A 10,399-nucleotide genomic window follows, 5' to 3' on the forward strand; every position below is an offset into this window, starting at 1 on the left:
TCACAAATTTCTGGCAACCCCAGACATTGAAAACGGAAACTTTTTTTTTTGGCTAAAATTAATTTGTTTTTGATCATGTAATAGTTTGCTATACTATGTTGCTAATGGTCGTTAATTTTAGACAACATTTAGTCTATATAATGTATGTTATTATGGATGGAGGCAGAAAAGCCAAGTTGAGATTACTGCACAAAGTGAGAATTTTATTTTCCTTGGTCAGGATATGTACAGTCAGTTCATCTTGGATTTACAAAGCTGCAAATTAATACTGAATAAACAATAACTCAAACTACGAATTATGACAGAGCTGCAGCAACTGAAACTGACCACAATGAACATTTGAAAGATAAACAGTACCACAGTGCTTCAGTTTCAGCTTCAGAGTTTGTCATGTCTTATGTATTGTGATTGTCTCTCTCAACTCACCATATATTTTTTATTAGTAAGGTTCTTTTTTTTTTTTTGGCAATTACTAGAAATTTCCAGGTGACCCCATGTGGGGTCCCGACCCCAAGGCTGAAAAACACTGCACTAAAGCTTCCGCAAGCAGTTGTGTCCAATTTTACCTAAGCATTCATGGTGTCCAAAGTCCTAAAAAACTATCAACTGTTATAGTGTGTATAAAGATGTTTTATTTCTGTTGTTATTTTATTAAGCCAGTGTTGTGTGGAATGTATTAAGGCTCTAGTACAATTGCTTTATTTTTATAATGATTTGACAGCATCATGTTATGTAATCTCTGCCCTCTCTACTTCTATACATTCAAATTTATATGGAGTGTTGTGTTTTATGAGTTTTCTGTCCATATCTCTTTTATTGTGTTGTGTTGTTTTCTATGTTTTAGCGTCTTTGCTTGGGTCTTGTTTTTTTCAATTGTATCCTGCGGTGGTGCCCTTCTGGTTTGTCTGTCAAAGCACTTTGTAAACTCAGTTTTTAAAGATGCAATATAAATAAAAATTATTATTATTATGATTATTATTCTAGTACAATGAATTACATTATAACTGTCCTTCATTTTGCGAAGTTTTCAAGGATGAATTTTTAACAAAACAGCTTTTTAAAATTTATTTATTATTATTAATCAAAGCAACTAAGTTGATCAACTGTAGTGCACTGAAAATATGAAAAAAAATCAATGGGTGACTTTAAACAGTGGGAAATAAAGGTTAATATACAAGGATTAGACTTCATTTGAGAGGTAGGGTCTTATAATGTTTAACAAGTGATTTAAACTCATCACTTTCCATGTAGCTAAGATGTAACCCTAACCCTGAAATGTGTTACCAATGATCCGGAAGATATTTACTCTATCAAATGAGAAAATGTTGATTTCCTTTATTAAGGATCTTGGTTTATGTAGTGCAGGAAGACAGGCAGAAGTCTTCATGGGATGTGTTTGTAAAACTATACAAGGCATCTGCTTCTATACAGAGAGCAAAGAAAACCGAAAGAAAAAAACAACAAATGAACAAGCAGGCAAAAAAAAATACAACACACATTTTCAGGGCTGGAGTTTCAAAGACACAATCAATATACTGCAAACATTACAGCCCCATTTAGTTATGTCCACATATTTTTGTTCTTGAACTCAAAGAGCTTTGACTAGTTTTGTAATTTTAACTCAGCTCTTCTAATTTTCAAAAGTTTAACATTCATAAATTCATTGTCTTGACTGTTTGAAAGCTTTTTCATCTAGGTGCAAGTTGAAAAAGAAAGACAAAAAGTGGCAGGATGGGGAAGGGGGTCTGTGCGATACAGAGCAAATAGTTACCACCACATTTGAGTGGTGAACTATAAACTGATGGCAATGTTGATGCATGGACATAATCAGCTATATACACACTGCAGACAAATCATGTATTTGAATTTAGACTGATTTAGGGACACTTAGAGGTCAGTGATGAAGGACTACTGTCAGTGATGGAAGGAGTCTATGCGCCAGACAACTGCCTATCACTTGAGGCGGAGTAATATATGATTAAAGTACCACGTGCAAAATGAAGCAGACTAACGTCGTTGTGTGCTAAGGGTGGACGATAGTGGGAATTTTGGTATCGATCTGATACCAAGTAAATACAGGTCTAGTATCACAGATTCCAATACTAATACTGACACTTTTTATTTGAAATGTCATGATCGTTGAATCCTACTATAATGCATGCTCTGTGTCCGATCAATGTGTGATCGATGTTGCGGCACAGGAGGGCATATGGGTACAATGCCGCTGTTGCACTACGGGAGGGCGCTATCGTATAATGGCACCACGGGTACAATACCGCTAGTAATTTTGTGATTTTGCCTTTAGTTAGTTGATTATGATTATGATAAAACAAGGGATAAAGATTTTAGGCAAATAAACTTGTTTTATTAACTAACTACAATATAAAACAATTTAACAGTATAAAAAATAGCATAATTCCCTTTTTACAACACAAAATTCACTAATGCAAAATAACAAAAAAGCAACAATGTAAAAAAAAAATATAAATATAACAATGTCAACAACAGAGAGTTGCACAGACAGACTTAGAAAGAAGTTGTGCTCGCATGAACTCTGAGGAAATTTGAGTAATTTGCTGGACGTATAGAAGTGAAACTGCAACACAAGTATTGATCTCATCACGCTACTATCAATCCGATCTGACACTCACCTTGGTATTGATACTATTGATATCTAGATCGATACGCCCAGCCCTATAGTATGCATTTTTGCAGATTTTTCCCTAGTGGAGGACATTGCCAAGAGGTGAGTTAACATTTTATCAAAATGTTTGGCATTTTCTTTAATAACTGTAGGTGTTCACATGTAATGTTATGTTAAAAGAGTTATTTGTGTTTGTCGTGCTCACCAACTTTTTTGCACATGACCTGGTTCGGCTCAGATGGGATAGACGTTATCACTGCGAGTTACATTAGTTTGAAATACAGCCGAAATCTATTTTTTTTCCAGTTCATGAAATACTGAAGTTTTTTGCCCATAACACCCCACTCCTCAATTAACCAGGAGTTAAGCCTGTTAACCAGCCTACCTTAGTGCACTACCTTTGCTAGTGCACAGTAACATTACTAATATTAGCGAGTTAGCTTACTGTTCAGAGCTAAACAGGTGTTACTGTGGCTCAAAGATTTGCAATTGGACGATCCTCTCTCGTGCCTCGCATTGTTGTATAGTAAGTGGGATAAATATCTATAAACAGTGTTTCCCATCAATGACAGTCTGTTGCGGCCGACTATAGTGTCATGATCTGAGGATATTTTAATATTTGAGTATTTCTCCCAACACGAAAAAAAACGGTCCCCAGTAGGTTAAACGGATAAAGGATAAACAAGCAGACACACGTGCAGAATCTCTCTATCAAAGCAGGTCTCCGAGATGAGAAAAACGAGGCTGATAAGGTAAACTTAAGGTCTCTCCAGGTTTGGTTTTGGGAAGCATAGTAACGTTAAATTCATGAGCAACTTGCAGCCGCTTCAAGGTTTGTTCTTTGAGCATATTTCTCGCAAAAGTTAGAGTGAAATACAGTTTTAAATACGTTTGATAAACGGCAACTGCCAACGCTCATAAAAAAATTTACGTTTTTTTTATTAAGGTGTCTCAGTGAAGATCTATTTTTTAACACAGGATAGATGGAAGAAAAGCAAATGAATTAACGCTGACTACCCTTTTGACTCACGTTTACATTATATACCATCAAATTACCGGGTAATAGAGCCAAATCTCACTATTATATTTTTAACATTTTTAATAATTTCTCCATCATTGTTCATGTAATTAATGATTTATTCTCTCAGTGAAGAAAAGGGCAGTATTTTTAAGATGGAACATGTCCCTGAAGAGTCTGAGTGGCTCATTTTTTAGTAGATTTTTTAACACTTTCGTATTGAAGTATATTTAAATGTGATCCTTGTATTTTGTCCACACTTTCTGACAGTACAACTCACTATTAAAGTCTGTTGTTTCAAGAATTAGAGCAACACCATTTAAAATAAAGCACAACCAAAATGTAGTATTTTAACCTTTGTAAGACTATAATTTGTGCAGAGCAGTTGCATTATCATGCTTAAGTTTTGATGAAGATTTTCTGTTGTTTATGTGTAGCTTAAAGCTCAGTCTGCTTAACCACTTAATTGTTTAAAGTAAATGTGAGACCAGTTTTAAAGTCTCTATGATATATCTGTTAGCCAATATTAGCCTATCACAGATAGATAGATCACTATTGGTATTTTGTCCAATATGTGCCAAAATGTGGTAAAAGTGTTAGGTAAGGTAAGTGTTAAAAATAGCTCTGTTCAGGAAGGCATCACTTCTGTAGAGTGTTTTATCAGTAACACGGTCCTCTGCTCTGTAGAATACAGAAGAGAACATTTCTGGTATCCCGCTACCACACTCATCCAATCAGGAGAGAGGATTCCAAAAATGTATTACAGTAGAACTGGAGAGAGACTAGGTGTCATGACCTGGCTCAAAAGGTCCCAACAAAAAAGGGAGACAACACCATGTTAAACTTTCCATCTCTTTTGAACATATTTAAGCAAATTAAATAAGCAAACAAATCTTAAATAAGTCAAATTGGACCAAATTAAAGATTTAATTATATGAGATGTGGAAGTTAATTAAGTCAGTGGTGTAGGATATGCATGAGTAGAAATGGTGTGTGAAAGTGTTGTAAGTTGCAAGCAAAAATGAATTAACCTAACCAAACAACTACCGTGGATACCTGAGGAGAGAAGATCAGGTCAGGGAGAGAGTCAGAGAGAGAGTAAGAATCACCGGAGGAGCTTAAGTAATCTCTGCACACCGGGCTCAGGTGTGCAGCGTCACTCTAACGAGCTGCAACTCACAGCCACCACAGTCCTTAATATATATCAGAGTAGCGACACTTCCATAGACTCCCGTCGTCAAAGAAATACGCACCTTCTTTTGGGTCATGGAGGGGCCAATAGTTCCAAATATTGAGTGTAACACTGTCAGAACACTTTCATTTCTATTGCAACTGATCTAGCAACTCCAAGTTAATAAGATATCGTCATCTTTCAAATTATTGATTGTATTTCCTGTATTAGCGGACATACATGTTGTAAATTCAATTGTCTTTGGTTAGGGTTTGTATAAATTTACATCTTAAACAACTGTTACGTTCAATTGTCACCTGTAGCCCTATAGTTAGCTAGCGTGATTTGGCCAGCTGTTTAGATTTAACCACTAAAACCACAAATTATGGAGTTTTTAAGATAAGGTAATGTTAGTACAATTGTTGTTATCAGTGGGTTTTATTTTAGTTGTTTTTGCTGAACCTGGTGGTGTTTGGTTAAGTTTGTTGGCTGAGGTCATTTGCTAATTAGGAGGAGAGTTGATGTAGAGCTGAGCTCTGCCAACAAAAGTTCATTAAAGTTATTATTCATTAGTTAAAGGAAGCAAAACTTCTGTCACTTGGCGTTTGTAAGAGCCAACTCATCCCATTAGAATTCTGTTGAGTTTGCTAATGTTGAGTTTTTAATGAGTTTAGCATCCATGCTAATGCTAATATGCTAAGTTTGCCTCTATGCTGTCTGCTGGTTAATGTGGTCTTGTGTGTGTTATCAGAGCAGAGCTTGGCAGACACATAGTGTTCACAGCTAACCACTGTTTTCTGCTTGTACCTCAGTCCTATAATAGTAAAACCTACAAATGGTAAATTGTCTGTCTCCTTACCAGTACAGTACAACTGCAGAATGGATGAACTTGTAAAGGTAGCACCTCTCACGTAAGTAGCCTATCCAAGCCAACACCAACCTTTCCCCACAAAATTTAAATTTTCAAAGTAATAAAGTCAGTCCTTTCAGTGGTCAACAACTACTCAAAAGTATAAAGCACACAACAGTACATACAGTAGTGACAACGGTTGTGTGTGGTTTATTTTGAGATTTACCATGCTCACTGTTGTTTCTCCCGTTAAATAACATGGGAGCGCTTAGTTTGTTTGGACCTATTCAGGCTTACATGAACAACTTGATCACCAGAGCGGCGACATCAAAGTGTGTCATAACTTTCTTTATAGGGCTCTGATACCACCAGTTGGAGACACACCTCCAAGCTGACATCACAACCTAATGACAGTCATCACACTGGGAGACCCACAATCTTCAGAAAAGAAACACAAAGTGTGTGGTATGTATTGGGTGATTGCCAACTTACCCATAAGACTTACATCAACATTATCATCAATATATTTAGCTGTTTTGTGCAGAACTGTGCACATTAAACAGTATGGTTACAGCAAGGTTTTAGAACCACCGAAGAGATCTCTAGCATTTAGAGACCATAGGTGTATTTTTCCAAAGGCTTGGGTCTTATTTCAAAGGTACTGTTTCGTATGTGACCGCAGATAACTTAGTGCACACTCACTTGCTGGATACCAAGAGTCGTTCAATGTAGATAAATTTCGCAGATTTTGTTTAGCTCATCGGTTAGACATTCAGAAGTACAAAGTCAGAGGTGGGACTTTTCCTTTGAGAACACCAGAACTGTTTAATGAAGCTGTCAGTTTGCTTCAGACATCTGATGTCTCATGTATTGATGGTTTAAAAAAAGACTGTCCTTTAAGAAGACTTGCCCATTTTCATCAAAGGGTTTCCGCCTGATTTTCCCCACAATTTGCTAGAAGGAATTGTCCCAGTGGAACTGTGTATATGTCTTTCAGATCTGATTTCTCATAAGTATTTCACTCTGAACGAGCTTAATGAAAGAGTAGCATCATTTCCCTTTCAGTTTTATGACAAAACTAACAGACCTCAAACAATACAAACAAACTTTTCAAAAAATGGAACTGGAACTGTTGGTGGCAAAGGGCATGAGAACTGGGTGCTTCTGAGATTTCTTCCACTGCTGATTGGCCACAAAATTCCAGAAAGACAAAAAAACTTGGTCTGTTATCCTTGAATTGAAAGGCATTGTAGAGTTGTTATCCAGCCCCTCATTCACAACAGAATCCCTATGTCACAAAAATCTTTGACCATAGACAGTTGCTGTTAAATACATTCCCTGCCACCAAACTACGGCCTAAACATCATTATCTTGAACATTATTCTGAGCTGATCCAAAAATTTGGTCCTCTTATTGAATTCTGGACAATATGATTTGAGGCAAAACATTCTTTCATGAAAAAAGTGGTCCACAATGCTAGCAACTTTGAAAACATTATGCATATTGATATATTATTTGGAGATGCCACTGATTTTCAAACGAAGCGTTGAGCCTGGGCATGTATCAATTGTCTCTGCGAGTGTCTTAGATGCTGCTAGTAGGAGAACATTATAGAATAAATTTCAAGGTTTGGATGCTGTTTCACTCACCTTCACTGCTTATTTGGGACAACATATTCTAAAGGAATGGTGCTCTCAGTTGGACAGACAAGTGGACTGTCAGATTTTGGGACAGTACTGGAGATCTGTGTAGTGGATGGTTGCACGTCATTCATTACTGAGCTATTCAAAACTGCCTTCCTTGAGCATCTCAGGTGTTACCAGCTTGCCAAAAGAGACCCTGCCGCAACTGTGGTTGTTGATCTTGACATTCTGAATGACTACACCCCCCCTGCTACCTACTCCGTCAGAGGAAAGCTGCTTATCACTCCAAGGACATTCTTGTTACATGAAGGTAATGATTAATACAGGATAGTTACTGCTTGCTCAGCACAGCCACATATACTTTATTGCTGCACATGCCCCTGTTTCATCGTTCAGATATGCATCTGTCTTCAAAAGATCATCCCGTTAATGTAATGTGTTATCTTATTTGTCCACTGTGTTTCTGCGTCTTGCCATACCTCATCGATGATTCTACGAGTTATCGTCTCCCCTCAGGAAATAAGGCACGTCACCCTACAGGATGTTCCCTCATCAGTTGATGAGCTGTGTGTAGTACTGCAGAACATTCTGGGCAGGGCACTTCATTTTACAGTTTGAAGACTCAGACTTTGGTCATGAGCTCTGCAATTTGACCAACATCAAGGACCAACCAATAGAGCGGGCCACGCTGAAAATTTTGTTCACATCCTCTGAAGCACTTTCTGTCTCCACATTAGATACTGCAGGCATTAGTTCCCTGACTAGTTGTGAAAGAGTGAAATACTGGACAGACTTGCTAATATCATGTCCAAAATCACAGCCTATCCTAGCAAAGACCATTATGAAAGTGTAGCCAAAGCTCTTGTTGCAAAGCACTCTTGTCTCAGAGAGTCAGGGTCAGGTGAAGGATGGTATTGCTGGATATTCACCTTGAGATTCAAGATGGGAAATTACCGTCAAGTATTGATGGCAGCTGGATGCCTGGAAGTTCTCGTAAATAAAAGGAAAAAGGGAAAGAGAAGTTCCAATCCAGTCAAGAGGTCAAAAAAGGGAGTGATCCACTACCTTTCAGAGCCACCCAAGGAAAGGCCGTTATCAAATCAGAGAGGGATTGTGAGACCATGGTTCTGGAAGTGTAGAAGAGAGATCCAGACTTACAGCTCCTGGATGAACTGATGGTTGCAACATTCTCACAGAGAAGAAAGGAGATCATTGGTGATGAGCCACTCATCTCTGCAGTCATGGACAGATGGCCTGCACTGTTTTGTGAGAGACGGGTAGGTATTGGCTGACTGAGTAATGTGTCAGAAGTGTTATATTTTGTTTTGTCGTCAGAAAATACTACCACTCAAGCACTTGAGATTAGTTTACTCCAGTGGTCCTCAATGGGGAGACGCACACACCAGGGGGCAGGGGGGGTGTGTCATCATCGTGACATCATCGTGCAACCCTAACCCTATCCTTATAATCACTAGGCACATTTGTAGAATTACATATTGAGGTCCAGATTTGTCTGTTTCACCTAAGCATGGAGTTCAGAAGAATTGTCACTAAGAATTGTCACTTACTGGAGTCAGTCCAACAGGGACTAGATGCCATGGTGCCAAGTCTTTTGCAGTTGTACAAAGCTGCTGTTGCATCAAGCAGAAGGGTGACCTTAAGTGGTGTTCTCAAGTGTCTTCAAAAAGAGGTATGTTTTGTCTAGAGAAACTCTTTTACTCTTGTAACTAGTTGGAATTCTAGCTTAGATATTGAAGTCACCCACTCTTGTTCTTTTTGCTGTTTCCTGGTTTGTTTGTTTTTTGAGGACACAAACCAAAACAGAAGAACAGCTGCCCTTCTTGGTCTTCCAATATTTCTGTCAGAAGATTCTTTGGACACAGTCAGGATGTGTGAAGTAAGTCACTATATTAACACATTTCACATCACACTTAAGTTACATTTCTTTCACTTATTTACAGTATTACAATAGTCACAGTCCTATATGACTTAAGAGATGTGCACACAGGTTTTGCTATGTGAATGGGCGCAATCTACTGCCTTAACCTCGAGTACCCCCAAAACTTGAAGTACGCCTTTGAATTCCTTCAGAGAGTCAGCATGAATGTTAAACCAGACCAGTGCTCAGCAAGAATCCATGGTTTCAGAAATAAACTGCTCAGATACCGCCTCTAAGCAAAACTATACACATTTCTAGCTCCTGCAAGGAGGAAGATGTTTTCGCTACTGTTGAATTGTTCTTCATACATTGTTCATGTTTTCAGCTGTGTAGTTTGTACACTGCAGGTTAGGTATGGACAAGGCTGCTGAGATAACACCTTTAAAGAAATGAATGTGCTTCTCAAGCCCTTAGAGGAAACTTCTTTGGACTCTTGCATTGTTCTTAACAAGCATTTTGTTTTCAGAAAGTCAGGTATAGACAAAGCAAGTCAAGAATTGGAAGAATTTTTTTGAGGCCCCAGCTTTCCAAAAAACTTTTTACTTTACAGTTGTTTTAAATGTGTCATTTTTCTAGACAAGGACATATACAGTTTAATTCTACAGAGCTTTCAGCATCCCTTATTTTGTCTCAGTGCAGCCCCACTGTGTCTTCATTTTCTCCATCAGGAATTCTCATCTCTAGTTTTAGACATCTGTGGGAACCAGCAGATTTGTTTACACATTTGCTTTTTGGGGCTAAGTTTATATGAAACTGGCATTGCTACCTCATATTATACCTGTGACATAACCTCTACCCATCTGTCTCTCAACCAGGAGTGGAAGGTCAAAACTGTGAGAATGAAATGTTGAAAAATATTTTACTGTGAGGACATGTTTATTATCAATATGCTCCATTGTTCTTGTTCTTCTGAAGTTTTTTTTTTTTTTTTTACCTGTTGGCTCATATTTGCCTCATTGTTCAGCCAAGCCAAAGGGTCAAATCTGGTCCGTGGTCTGAATTTGTGAATGCAAAAAATTACACTAAAGATATTAACAGTCAAGGGTGACAAACTCACTTTACTTCAGGAGCCACATACAGACCATTCCAATCTCAGGGTCGGACCAGTAAAATACTAGCATAATAACCTATAAG

General features: G+C 37.9%; 1 long non-coding RNA gene across 1 annotated transcript; it reads left to right on the plus strand.

Annotated features, from left to right (window-relative positions):
- Nucleotides 1-3,754: 3,754 nt before the first annotated feature.
- On the plus strand, nt 3,755-9,522 carry LOC115423510 (uncharacterized). The gene is made up of 3 exons (XR_003935974.1): nt 3,755-3,768; nt 4,777-4,784; nt 9,321-9,522. It is a non-coding gene; the product is annotated as an uncharacterized LOC115423510 (long non-coding RNA).
- Nucleotides 9,523-10,399: the final 877 nt, after the last annotated feature.

This window comes from Sphaeramia orbicularis, chromosome 1 (genome assembly GCF_902148855.1).
Source record: "Sphaeramia orbicularis chromosome 1, fSphaOr1.1, whole genome shotgun sequence".
Lineage (NCBI taxonomy): Eukaryota > Metazoa > Chordata > Actinopteri > Kurtiformes > Apogonidae > Sphaeramia > Sphaeramia orbicularis.